General features: G+C 42.2%; 1 protein-coding gene across 3 annotated transcripts in view; it reads left to right on the top strand.

The window, feature by feature from the left end:
* PLCB1 (phospholipase C beta 1) overlaps positions 1–14494 on the top strand; it is a 460081-nt gene that overhangs the window by 171549 nt on the left and 274038 nt on the right. The gene's annotated exons all lie outside the window — the stretch shown is intronic.

Here is a 14494-nt window from a genome sequence, read left to right on the forward strand (position 1 = left end):
GGATCTGAACCGCCGACCTTCTGATCAGCAAGTCCTAGGCTCTGTGGTTTAATCCACAGCGCCACCCGCGTCTCTCCGATCCAGAAGGGCTTTCTTCATATTGTTATAATTTCAAATGATAATTGGCATGAAGATGTGCATTCAATAATTAAACTGTATAACCAGAGTGATCAAAACCAACAAAGCCTTGGTTCCAAATGAAGAGCTTGTTAAAGACCCTGCGGACTTAGCTTGGCCACACATTTGGGGGTGACATTTGTGTGGAGCTTATGCCAGAGCTTATTCATGCCTAATAGCCCAGGCTGAGTACACAGATGTGTAAGTACATGTCAGGGGGTGCAATGGGTCAGTGCATCTGGCTGTTAATTAGAAGTTGTGGGCATTGCAGGGGATTGGACCAGACGACCCTCGGAGTCACTTTCAACTCCCATTTGTGGCTGTGAACAGACTCTTTGCAAAATGAACGTAAAGTGCACAGAGGGTGTGTGACCCTGATTAGCCCCTTCCATGTGTACCTTTGTACGCAAATAAATTTCTAAATAGTCCTAAGGTTATACATGGATATAATTACTATAAAAATCCATCGTCTTGTAGCCTCACATCTTGCCACTTTGTCTGCCATCACAACACATTTTGGTTTTCCCGGCAATCTGAAACCAACGGGATTGTCTTTGGAATTAAATATTTAATAGCTTTAATTGCTCCAGCGGCAGCTGATTGGCTTTTTCAGCAATGTGATGCTCTCCAAGCTCCCATCAACATTTTCGAGAATGTATGGGATGACCTCATTCTGATAAAGGTTATAGAAGTTGAGTTAAATTCGGCAGTTTCATTGAAGTCATCACCACATTCTTTTTTTGATTGATTGATTGGTTGATTGAAATGTTGCTTATCTTTGCCTAGAGTAAATGAATGCATATTGGCCTACTAACATCATCCTTTATGAACTCTCGTAAATATCCACTCTTTCCAAACCCTCTTCTTTTCCAGACAGAGCCAAACCAGTAGGAAATAATGGAGTGAAGATACATGTTGTGACACCATTGTGTCAGAGCACTACTTTGAGGCTGATTTGTTTAACTTCTCTTGCGTTCCGGCTTGCAATCCTTCTAGATTATCTTTTCATGAACATGCCATAGTTGATTGCAGAGTGCCAGACGCCTTGTGTTTTTCTGTGACATAAAACACAGTGCGGTCCATTCAGATGGTAAACTAGTATTCAGTTCCCATGGAATTAGGCTTTACTTGAGCCAGTATCTGGAAAAGGGGGCCAACATTGAGCAAGCCATAAACAAAGAAATCCCTTGAATTGGAAATATTACATCTGTAGTGGGTGTTTGCCATAACAGCACATTGGGACACATCAAGCTGATAAAGGAACTGTGAGCTCCTCAAGCGCCTGAATCTTTTATGGTGTGCAGGACTGCAAGTAATCCAGCTGTTTATTTGGCTGATAGGGTATGCCTTCATCATGGTTGAAGAGAAGCAACAGCGTATGGATTCTTACATTTAGTGGGAACAGGAGTGCACTGTGCATGCATGCGCAACTGATGTGTCCAGGTAGAATTCTGGTGAACAGATGGACAAACTGAACAAGACAAAGGGGAAAAATAACCATTGCAACAATGGGAGGGGAACGTTGAGATTTGATAGGATAAAGGAGATAATGAAATGTATTTCCAAACTAAAATGACAAAGTATAGCATGATGGGGCATAAATGAGCACTAGGGATGGGGGAGATACTTGATTTAGTTCTGATTTAAGGGTGGATATATCAACTCTGCACTTTGCAAAACAATACCACACCAAAACACAGGTATCAATTTACACTTATCTGCATTTTGTTATGCAGTTCTCCAGCCAGGGTTTACATAAATGCACATATCAGGGGGAAGTGTGCATGAAAATGAATACAGTCGTACCTTGGTTGCTGAATGCCTTGGAACTTGTACATTTTGGCTCCTGAACAATCAAAAACCGGGTGTGAGTGTTCCTGTTTCCGAATGATTTTTGGAAGCTGAACGTCTGGTGCAGCTTCTGTGGCTTCCGATTGGCTACATGACGCCATGCCTTGGTTTTTGAATAGTTCCTGAAGTCAAACAGGCTCCTGGAACTCATTCTGTTTGATAACCAAAGTATGACTGTATAGTAGTGAAAATAGCATACAAAACATTATTTTAGGGGACGTTTGCACTAAAACGCTGGTGAATGTTCATGATTTAAAAAAAACACACGAAGAAATATGAAGAGCTAAACTTATGAGTGAAAAAAATGAGAAACGGAGAAAACTAAGATTCACACATTCTTCCATCTATAGTAATTTCAATGCTATTTTATCTCTATCATGTGCTTTAGTTAACATTTTTGTTTTGAAGCAGCAGCAAAGCAACAGAGAAGTAAGCAAACTCCTTCTGAAACCCATACTGCTAATGCAGTGCTTTTGTTAATTTAAAAACTGGTAAGATTTATCTTCAGAAGATTTCTGTTTTCTACAATTAATCACAGAATGACAGAAGTCAAAGCTCATGCTGCCTTATTGTCAAACCTACTCAAATCATGAGTGAATGAATTAATAAACAAACTAAAACAGCAAATAATACTTTGTGGTTTCTTACCCGGCTTTTGTGTAGAGAGATTTGTGCCCGGTTACTCATAACTGGGCTTTTTCTAAATGGGATTGGATTGGGACGGGACGCGGGTGGCACTGTGGGTTAAACCACAGAGCCTAGGACTTGCCGATCAGAAGGTCGGTGGTTTGAATCCCCGCCACAGGGTGAGCTCCCGTTGCTTGGTCTCTGCTCCTGCCAACCTAGCAGTTTGAAAGCACGTCAAAGTGCAAGTAGATAAATAGGTACTGCTCTGGCAGAAAGGTAAACGCTGTTTCCATGTGCTGCTCTGGTTCACCAAAAGCGGCTTAGTCATGCTGGCCACATGACCTGGAAGCTGTATGCCTGCTCCCTCGGCCAATAAGGCGAGATGAGCCCCAGAGTCGGTCACGACTGGTCCTAATGGTCAGGAGTGCCTTTACCTTACCTTTACCTGGCTTTTGTGTAGAGAGATTTGTGCCCGGTTACTCATAACTGGGCTTTTTCTAAATGGGATTGAAAAAAATATACTTTTTGAAGCAAGAGTACAGGTAAAACTTTGGCTTAGAGGTGTAGAATTCGTCTCACAAATTTAACTTGAAATTTTTCTTATTAGCTGGCAATTTGCTCATAAATTCTGGTGACTGGTTCACTTTCCTCCATTTGTTTAAATATTATTTAAATGATGCTCATTTGATCCTACCATTTCAAAAAATATTTTGCAAACTCCCTCAAACCTCTTTCTGACATGGGAAGGAATCTCTGCTTTTCCCCTACTGTGAATGAACAAGTCCTTATGGCACATCTCATTAGGTAATCTTCATCAGCTGTTGGTTGTCCCTTCCTTCTAGTTTGTGCCCTCATAGTTGTTCTCCTTGTATTCACACCAGGAATAAAGGTTACTGATCAAACCAAATTCTTCTTCCAACCAGTGCTGCTCCTTACTGGCTCTTGATTGGACAATACCTGTGGCATCACTAATCACACCCACATACCATGCATGCACAACTTCTGGGATTTGAAAAGGGATTTTCTCACTTTGAAAAAGATGTACAATACAGGGCTAAACCAGATGCATGCATGTTTTTAATTAAAGGGTTTCTTTTAAATTGAAGTACAGTGGTACCTCGGGTTACATAAGCTTCAGGTTACATACGCTTCAGGTTAGAGACTCCGCTAACCCCGAAATAGTACCTCAGGTTAAGAACTTTGCTACAGGATGAGAACAGAAATTGTGCTCTGGCGGCGCAGCAGCAGCAGGAGGTCCCGTTAGCTAAAGTGGTGCTTCAGGTTAAGAACGGACCTCCGGAATGAATTAAGTACTTAACCCGAGGTACCACTGTATACAACTACTAGGGATGCCGGTGGCGCTGTGGGTTACACCACAGAGCCTCGGACTTGCCAATCAGAAGGTCGGCGGTTCGAATACCTGCGACGGGGTGATCTCCCGTTGCTCGGTCCCTGCTCCTGCCAATCTAGCAGTTTGAAAGCACGTCAAAGTGCAAGTAGATAAATAGGTACCGCTCCGGCGGGAAGGTAAACGGTGTTTCCGTGCACTGCTCTGGTTCGCCAGAAGTGGCTTAGTCATGCTGGCCACATGATCCGGAAGCTGTACGCCGGCTCCCTTGGCCAATAAAGCAAGATGAGCGCCGCAACCCCAGAGTTGGTCATGACTGGACCTAATGGTCAGGGGTCCCTTTACCTTTTCCTTTATTCAACTACAAAGCAGCAGCAAGAACAGGCAATGTAGCAAGTCACCAGTGGTTAATGTCATGTGTTTCTTTTCTTTTTCCTCCTTTCTGTAGAAGTCCAATGTAATGCTCAAATATGGTCCAGGATAGTGGGCAAACAACATTCTAGCAGCCATGGTAGCATCCATAAAGAGTCTCTTTAGATTCCTTGGTATCTCTTCCTCCACTATTCCGAGCAAAAAGGTTTTTATGAAAATTTATCTTAAACATTAAAAAAAAACTCATTATAAATCATTTCCAAGAAGTCCACCACATATGCATAAAGGTACCATCATTATATTTACATTTCCAACATATTTTGGTGGAATTTTTATACATCTTTGCAATCTTAACTGAGGTTAGGTACCAACGGTACATCATTTTTATGTAGTTTTCCTTTAACGAACTACATGCAGTAAATTTTAGATCCCCCTTCCACAGCAGTGGCGTAGCGTGGGTTGTCAGCACCCGGGGCAAGGCAAGTAATTTGCGCCCCCTAACCCGTGGATTTGCGCCCCCTAACCCTAACCCCCAGATGTTGCGCCCGGTGCGGCCAGCCCCCCTGCACCCCCCACGCTACGCCACTGCTCCACAGCCTTTCCCATGACTCGAGTAGGATATTATGTCCCAAGTCCATTTTACCATTACATCTTTAACCATGATGTCCTTTAATACATTATCCCTTTCTTATTTATTTATTTATTTATTTATTTATTTATTTATTTATTTATTTAAGGTATGTGTTACATCTCTGCACATACACACGGAAAGTGCCTGGGGGAATGTGCTATAAAAACTCTAGAGATACATATATGCTGAATTGAGCTTTTAAAATTTTTTTTGTTATAGCTGCATTCCACACTTATCAAGCAGTAGTTCCTCCAGGCTGATTGGAACCTTCCTAGTATATACTAAGGGAAGAAAAGGCAGTTGCCAGGTGAGAGTGAAGAGTAAAACAGACATGTGGATTCTGAGTGTGTGTGGTGTTTTTTTAAAAAGTCAAATTATGGGTATTTTATTACTTCCACTGAAATTGCTGGATCTTCAAGTGCTTTTGCCTGACTGGATTGCATCCAGTTTAACTGATTCTATTTATACAATCCATTTTGAGATTTGTGTTCTCCCTTCATGTATATTTTAGTATGGTATATGCAAATAGTTGAAATAGTTTCTCAAACATTAGCTGAATCCAGTCTGTTTTAATGTTGTTTGAATTCTGTTACCCTGCTTGTTTTCCCAGGTATGCCAATTTATAGATTAATCTGGCACTTCTTAAAGTGTTCTATAGCTTCCTAGCAGCCTGCAATTAAAACACCAGTGGCTTCCTTATTCATGCATTCAGAACCTTTTCCAGGATTTTTCAAAAGCCCAGTATGAGCTGTGTGTGAAGATGGTATTAATCCTGCCTTGTTGCCATCTGGGCAAGGGATGAAATCAACTTATTTTTAGCTGACAGTACCTTACCCAGTCAAAGTTTCAGGATGATTAATTTTCCTGGGAGTTTGTGTGACGGAGGCTTGAATCTGCAAAGCTACAGCTGTCTCCTGTTGGCAACCCTGGGCTAGTTATCACCAAGAGTTAAAGTAGACAGGCACTTCGTAGCAGTTGAGAATGTCGTATCCAGATGTAATTCGTTGAGAAATGGTACTTAAACTCGATATGCTGTTTATATGACAAACAGGTGTATGTTGTGTTCGTATCTAAGATATCAGTGCCCTCTAGGCTGAGGATGTTGTCCTAAATCTAGTCTCTGGGTTTGCTAAAGTGGTGTGTCTAGCTCAGACAAAACACCAGTGTGCTGCAGCCTTAGAAGTTGTGTGTCGAGGTCCCCAGGGCCACCCCAAATAACTCACACATCACACCAAAATTTTAGTTTAAGTTTTTGGCATAATTTTGGCCACAACTTTATTAAAATACAAATATGTGAGTGGTTGCTTAGGCATTGGTTGCGACTAGCTGCCCCCACCATGGGGGACAGTCTGACATTCTGCATGCATGCGAAAGTCAGAAAAGGGGAATACACTTGGGGCTAGCTATGGAGCAGGGAACCTGCCCTCAGCCCACCCCAAATGCAGCCAGGAGCTCTTGCAGTGGCCCGGGCTCCCTTGACAGGGTGGACAAGCAATAGTTAGCCCCCGATTCCTTTAACAGAATCCCTTGCAGCAGCAGCATTAGAGGGGCAGGCACAGCCAATCCATGCCCCTCAACCAACCAAACCATAAACCAATGCCAAAACCAACTGGCCCAGCCAATCTGCCAGATGGACAAAATTCCTACCGGGCCCTTGCCTCAAGAGCAGATGACCCCATGACAGCAAGGACAACCAAACAACCCTAATTCTAGGGAGGGGGGACGGGCAATCCGATACACGGACGAAAAGAGGAAGCCCTAGCCTCGTGCAAAGAATTTTAGCATTTCTGGCTGTCAATCAACAAGTGGCATCATTAACGTCTTCCCAATGACAAGGGAAGCCCAATCGCATTAGTGGCCAATGGTCAGTTAGCCCGCCCCACAACTTTGGAGTGTCCTGGCGGCCCCCACCGCAACACACGCTCTCCATGAAGGAGAACACACTATATCAGTTCAAGAGTCAGATAATGTTCTCTTGTAAGACTGTTTCTCATGTAGATGCAAACTGGGATCATTGACTTAATTTTACTTAAAGTCAGATTTGTAAATAGCAATAATACTTCACCACTTTGCAGCCACAGTTGGTACACATTTACTAGATATCTGGAAATACCCGTGAAAACATGTACTTTCCCCCTGTGATTTCGAAAGACAGAGCTGCTCAAAAGTGAGGGCACATAGTTAAAAGGAAGTTGAAAGGTAGAAGCAAGAGTCAAATTTATCCAACATTCTTGGCAGCAATATTGAAGATTGGGTAGAAGGCATGCCACATTTTATGCACCATCAAATAAGAAGGCTTTTGAAAGGAAAATGGCATAGAAGGTGAATTTACAAAGACCCACACATCACATCACGTGACTGATTAAAACAAACTGTGGTTTAATGTGGACAAAGCGCAAAATATGCCGGACATGTTGCTTTCTTCCTCACTGATCAAGTTTTGGTACTGTGTCTTATGTAGTCACCCAACCACACCTTGGTTTCCTGTCACACTTTCTGAGTGAGGCTCCTTTAGCCTATTTTGACAGCTATCATGGGATGAGGAGTTGCTGCTGAAGAATAGACGGCTGAGAATTTCTGTCCAGCTTTCTCTTCTCACTAGATCGGAAGAAGAATTTGCATTACAATTCAGCAGCAGCTCTTGTAGATAGAAGCGAAAACAGTATCATAATTTCATCTGCTGCAATCACTGAAGCTTACACTTAACACTTGAATGGAGATATTATAATATATATAAGAAAATTGGGAATCTGTTGCTTCTGAGGTAAATTAAGACCAACAACAGCTGCACTTGTTTCCCAACCATGCCTTCCAATCTGTGTGTGATTAGTGAATTGATTAATCTGAAACTACTGGCAGTACTGTACAGCTCTGCTGAAAAAGCAAGGGCGGTCCTTCTTAAATCTCCAGGCGGCTTTCATCTCCTTGCAGGAAATCTCCTTATGTTAATACCTGCCTGTTGGTTATAAATGACACATTGGGCTAATATGAACCAGAGAGATCAAACGGGGTTGGCAGGGCTCCCTAACTGCAACCAGGATAAGAACCGCATCACATAACGGCAGAGGCAAAAACACTGGTTGCGAATATGGTGTGTTAATAATCTCCTTCCAAACTTCCCACAGGCTGTAGAATATCAGCGTTGAGTAATAATAAGAGGATGATGACACAGGGTGAAATTCAACATCACATTATTACAGACATTCAGGCTGCAGAAGTACACCAGCTTGCCAGACAAAAAGATCCTTCTTCACACCCAAGTCAATTTCAGGGAGTGCTGGAGAATGTGAAACCTCATTGTGTTAGTGGAAGTCCTTGTGCAGGACTTCTGCAGATGAGGTTCATTGGGCAAATCCTTAGGTGGATTAAAAGATCAGGGTGTATCTTTCCACTATCATGCCTAGAAAATCTGCAGCAAAGTATTTACAAAATGTTCATAATGCTAAAAAGTTATTTGGATTTTTTATTGATATTATTTCTATTAGTTTCTAATTTCTATTTTTTTTAACTGTTAATTGTTCATTTGAGCAGTTGTCAGTCCGTCAGTAGATTTTTATTGTTTATAGCCAATGGCAGCCACAATACAGCATGAGCAAAAATCACACAGCTACAAAATCGAAGATATTACATGCACCAGACCAGGACAAATCTACAATGTCTAAAATTAAAAAAAAAGCATTCCTTCTACTTAGCATTCTTAAGTTTGGGCACTTGCACTCTCGAGAAAGGTTGCCCTTATCATTCTTGCTGCTAGTGCCACCCTATAGCTGATGCATTTATCAACATCTGCCACTTGAGATGCAGGGAGGCACTATGGGCAAAATTTGGTGGAAGAGTGGCGTACAAATATGCAGATGGTGATAAAGATGATGAAAGAGAGTCACAGTGTATTCTCGAAACACAGTTCTGCAGTCTCCCCAGCAACAGGCCTTTTACATCTTTCTGAACATTAGGTTTAGGATTCCAATGGATGCAAACCACAGAGGGCCAAATCAGACATACCATTATTAAGTGCAAACAGGAATTGGACCAGCATTCTCTCCTTTGTTTCTGTCCTCCCCGCCCCCTGAAGCGCCAGGTTAGGTACTTTGGTTGTAATCTTTCAAAACAAGTTATGTCTGAAATGGGGATCTGTGTTTTCATGCTCATTTACTCGCTAAGATTTGAAAACATTGTTTGATCCTTGTTAGTAAACAGATCCTTATTTCAGGCTTAATGGGAAACAGTACATTAAAGAAACAAGGATCAAAGTGTCAACGCTGGTACATAAGAGGAAGACTGGGTGCGCTCATGTCCCAATGCTCATTCCTGTCCTAACAAGCTGTGGTTTATTAAGCCAGGAATGTTAGCATTCAAACCAGCCCATATTTCTACCAGTTACATATACAGCCACCTTTCATCTCACATTTTGCAAATGAAACTATCCCTTCTTGGAATTTATCAACAGCATGTCGATAATTCGAATATGGCTCATCACTGTCGCACAGTATAAAATGTTGCACCATTAGTTCTGTCTCATTAAATTCAATTAAAATCCAGAAAGTCATTGGAAAAATTCTCAGCACCAAGCTAATCAGACTTTGTTAATGAAAACCAATTGCATTGTGATGGAAGATTAATAGATGTGAGCCTGTAAATGCACACATCAGAAAGTCTTCATAAAAAAAGAAATACAGCAGTCATGATGAACTTCCTGAAAACAATGGGTGGAATTATATGTCACACTCTTCTGAACTCTCCATCTGTGCAAGCATTTCAACTTCCCAAATGGAATTATTCCCCTTCCTCTCATCTCGTGCGCTCTTTTCAAGTTTCTCTGACCCCCCCAATTCTGGGGTGTACAGGTGATGGAGAGGGGGAAAGCCCCATTGCACAAGCAGAAGTCATTGTGTAGGGCTTCCATTAATGGGCCCATTAAGTGTGTCCCACCCAATATAATTGAAATAGCAAGTCAGACCAGTGGAAGGTTTAATCCAGCAGTTTGTTCTGGTTGGCTCCTATCCCAAACCCTGATTAGAATGAAGGCCCATCAATTTCAACAGTGCTGAGTCGAATACTCCCAGGAAGACCACAAGCAGGGCAGGAAGGCAACAACCCTTCTTTAATGGTTGTACTTCATTACAATAGTAGCAGTATGATGGGACAGAGGTGAAGGTAAAGATACCCCTGACCATAAGGTCCAGTCGCGGACGACTCTGACGACTCTATAGGCCGAGGAGCTGCGTTTGTCTGCAGACAGCATGTGGCCAGCATGACTAAACCACTTCTGGCGAACCAGAGCAGCACATGGAAATGCCGTTTACCTTCCCGCCAGAGTGGTACCTATTTATCTACTTGCACTGTGCTTTTGAACTGCCAGGTTGGCAGGAGCTGGGACAGAGCAATGGGAGCTCACCCCGTTGTGGGGATTCAAACTGCCAACCTTCTGATCGGCAAACCCTAGGCTTTGTAGGTTAGACCACAGCACGACCTGTGTCCCATATGGGACAGAGGTGCTTACATAATCAGGCAGGTGCCTTTTTGCTGCTGCTTGGAGGGATTAGGTGGCAGTGTGGTGTCCCACCATATCATTTGCTTCTGAACCACAGGATTTACTTATCTTCTAGTAAATTTATCAAACCCTCTATTTAGGCCATCTAAGCCAGCAGCCAGGGACACAGGTGGCGCTGTGGGTTAAAGCCTCAGCGCCTAGGACTTGCCGATCGAAAGGTCGGCGGTTCGAATCCCTGCGGCGGGGTGCGCTCCCGCTGCTCGGTCCCAGCGCCTGCCAACCTAGCAGTTCGAAAGCACCTCCGGGTGCAAGTAGATAAATAGGGACCGCTTACCAGCGGGAAGGTAAACGGCGTTTCCGTGTGCGGCTCTGGCTCGCCAGAGCAGCGATGTCACACTGGCCACGTGACCCGGAAGTGTCTCCGGACAGCGCTGGCCCCTGGCCTCTTGAGTGAGATGGGTGCACAACCCCAGAGTCTGTCAAGACTGGCCCGTACGGGCAGGGGTACCTTTACCTTTACCTAAGCCAGCAGTCACCACTGCATCATATAGCAGTGAATCATGTATGTATGTATGTATGTATGTATGTATGTATGTATGTATAATTTAACTGATGCATTTCCATCCAGCAAGAACCACTCAAGATGGCTAACATTAAAAATAACAATAAAACAAAATCTTTAAAAAGCAGTATTGAAAATCAATATAACAACCACTCAAAAGGTAAAGAGTAAGTTTGGCTGGTTTGGCTTTGTTTGGCCAGAGAATCAAGAAGAAAAGGACCATCACTGGAAACAAATTGTCACTTGTAACTATCAGTGTAATTTCAGAAGACTTAAATACTCGGAAGAGGGAAGAATCTGGACAAGTGTGCAGGTTGATTCTAAAAGAAGCAGCATTCCCTTAAAGTAGGTGACTGGAGAGGGAAGAGATCAACCTTCTTGCATTCTCAGTAAATATTGTTCGTATGCATGCCTATAGTTAATAAAATGAAAATGTAACTATGAAGTATATCTGAAGCACAATGCATAGCTTGGCCTTTAATGTAACTAAAAAATAAATAAAATTAACCTTCCATTTTCAAAAATGGCAGATCTGAACAACAGAACAGGTATGTGGACAGCAAAATGTAGGGAGTTTTTACTTTGCTGTCACATAAGAGTATTTTAATTCTCAGTCCTCTGTTCTGGGCAGGTGACCCTAAAGTAAATGAAGCTGGTATTTTGCCATGATATTATCTGTTGGATAAGTAAACTTCCTGAAAAACTGATTTCTGTCTTACTGCTTTACATTGATCATTAAAGTTATGGAGTGCATGGTCTACTGCTCTTTCCTGCTATTCTGAACAAGTAGAGACTCATTGTATGAAGTTCTTAAACAGCCTTGGCTAAACATTACCGATTGCTGTGTTTCAGTCTTCAGTTATTTGGTGCTATCATTTGAATGCAAACCTTGCAGCCTGTCCCAGATTGAACTTTTTCTTGTCCGCTTGGAATATTGAACAAAGAGGGATTGAACAGTAATTTATTTATTTTCAGTGGTTTAAAACATCTGCCAGTCTATGCAGTTTTAATCTGCCAAGGTGCAGGGATATGAAGGCTGATTAAATATTAATTCTGAAGGGGGATATTTGTATTTTCTATTTAATTATTTGCTGCATTGACTCTCTAACCTCTATGTGGAGAATCAGCTTTGCAAGTGGTGAAACTGAGAAGACTAAAAGCTGATTGCCCTTATGGTTGAAACTTAGTTAATAGCATGACTCTCATAATTGATTTGCCCTGTATGGTGGAATGTCATCCATTATTATGAGCAAGGGCAGCTTGCAGGATTGCTTGTGCTGTGTTGTAGCTCTTTTCCTATTTACACAACTTTGGATGCAAGTAGAGCTTCACCATATGGTTTCCTTCCTCCATTTCTCACTGGTGATCTTAGTGGTTCTTAATAGACCACATCTACAATAGCCTGTCAAGTGTCACCTTCTACAAGGTACCCATGCAGATCCTAAAATAGAAGGTTTGTTGTTGTTGTTGTTGTTTTTAAAATGACAACCTAAAATGTAATAGGACTCATTTTGGATGGGGGAGTAGCTGGGCTGTTTAGGTTGCTAGCAAAACAACCGAGACGGTCAGTTAGAAATTAAATTAAATGGACTCAAAACAAGTGAATGACAATAAATGAGACTTGTGTTTGGTGGTTGGGAGGAGTTGTGTTGTGTTGATCCCCAAGCTCCGATGTATTCATCTGTTTTCCCCAAAGGCTTTAATTGTGAATCCCCAAAGTCAAAGGATTTAGTGGTGGCTGATAGAACCTAGACCTGGTGAGGTGCCTCAAAAATGATGTGGGTGGAGCCTAGGAGTTCACATGGGTAGAGCCTAGGAGGTTCCTGCTTGCAAGGTCCCTTTCCTCCTCCCTCGCAAAGGAACAGTGGAAATTTAAGCAGTTTTGCACACCAGCATGTGACACAAGAATAGGATTATGCTAAATGGAACATTACAGGCTGACAAGATTTTCAAGGACTGCATTTGGGTTAAATAGCCATTCCCAGTGAAAAACACAATTCCTAACGATGGAGATTTAATCCTATGTACATCTTAATGTTGTATTCATTAAAGCTACATTAATGATGGTAATAATGATCATTATTGTTACCTACACAGGCCCTGCTGCAACGCTAGGCCAGGTCAGAGGGGAACTGTTTATGGGTTGTCAGAGCACAGTATGCTCCTATCTCCACCTTCACCTCTTGGTTTACATTGTTCCATCCATCTTCTGGTCACTTTCCCTGTCCCCTTCTTTTTCTCTTCCTCAGCATCTCTTCCTGTCTTCCCTTCAGCTTATTTTCTTCCATCTATCAATTTCCTTTTCTTCTTCATTCCCTACCATCACATCTTTCCTTTTAATTATTCACTAGTCCTTCCACCCCTTCACCATCATTCCTCTTCTTTCCACCCTTCACCATCTCTCACTTGCTGTACTTCCTTCTAGCCACATCCCTTCCCTGTTTTCACACTTTCTCACCCCCCAAACCAACAAAATATTAACTCTTCTATCCTCCATCCCAGATAAGTAGTAGTAGTAACAATGATAATAATAGAAATGGTTATTCACTATCTTTCCCAGGGCAACCCAAAGCGACTTGCAACCATCCAGCCAAAAAGACAAAGAAACTCCCACAGAGCTATATTAAAGCCAAGAGGAAAAAGAAATACCGTTATTTTTTTGCTCTATAAGATGCACCAGACCACAAGACGCACCTAGTTTTTGGAGGAGGAAAACAAGAAAGAAAAATATTCTGAATCTCAGAAACCAGAACAGCAAGAGGGATCGCTGCGCAGTGAAAGCAGTGATCCCTCTTCCTATTTCGGGCTTCAGGGATAGCTGCGCAGCCTGCATTCACACCAAAAGACGCACACACATTTCCCCTTTTTAGGAGGGAAAAAGTGAGTCTTATAGAGCAAAAAATACGCTACATTAAAAACATCTCACCACTTCTGAAAATGCCATAGAGATAATTAAAGGCCAAAAGCCTTGTTATAGAGGGAGGTCTGTGTATTTGCATAGAATTGTAGGATCATTTAGTCTACCCCCTGCAATGCAGGAATCTTTTTACCCAACGTGGGGCTCAAACCTACAGCAACCCTGAGATTAAGAGACTCATGCTCTTCTGACTGAGATATGTGGATGTTATACATTTTAAATTTCTGCCTCAAAGGGAGACATTCAGCCAGTGTGCTATGGCACCTGGTGTGCCTTGAATGGTGGTCACGGGAACTGTGGATTAAAGCAGCTGATTCTGAAGGTCTTTTGCTAAGCCTAGGAAGCAGGATGTCAGTGGTGTTATATGCATAGACCCATTGCGTCTTGCAGCCTGAGCGTGCAGAAAGGAAGATTCTGAATAAAATTACCCTCTCTGTTTTTCCTCCTTGCAAATAACTACTGATGCTAATTGCTCAGTTATAATGTTTACCTGTTCTGTGATGATGCTGATTTAGGAGCAGATGTAATGATGAATTCCATGAAATGTAATTAGATACTTCTGGCTTGCTCTGTTTTGC

The sequence above is a fragment of the Podarcis gaigeae genome, assembly GCF_964106915.1.
Source record: "Podarcis gaigeae genome assembly, chromosome: 3".
NCBI lineage: Eukaryota > Metazoa > Chordata > Lepidosauria > Squamata > Lacertidae > Podarcis > Podarcis gaigeae.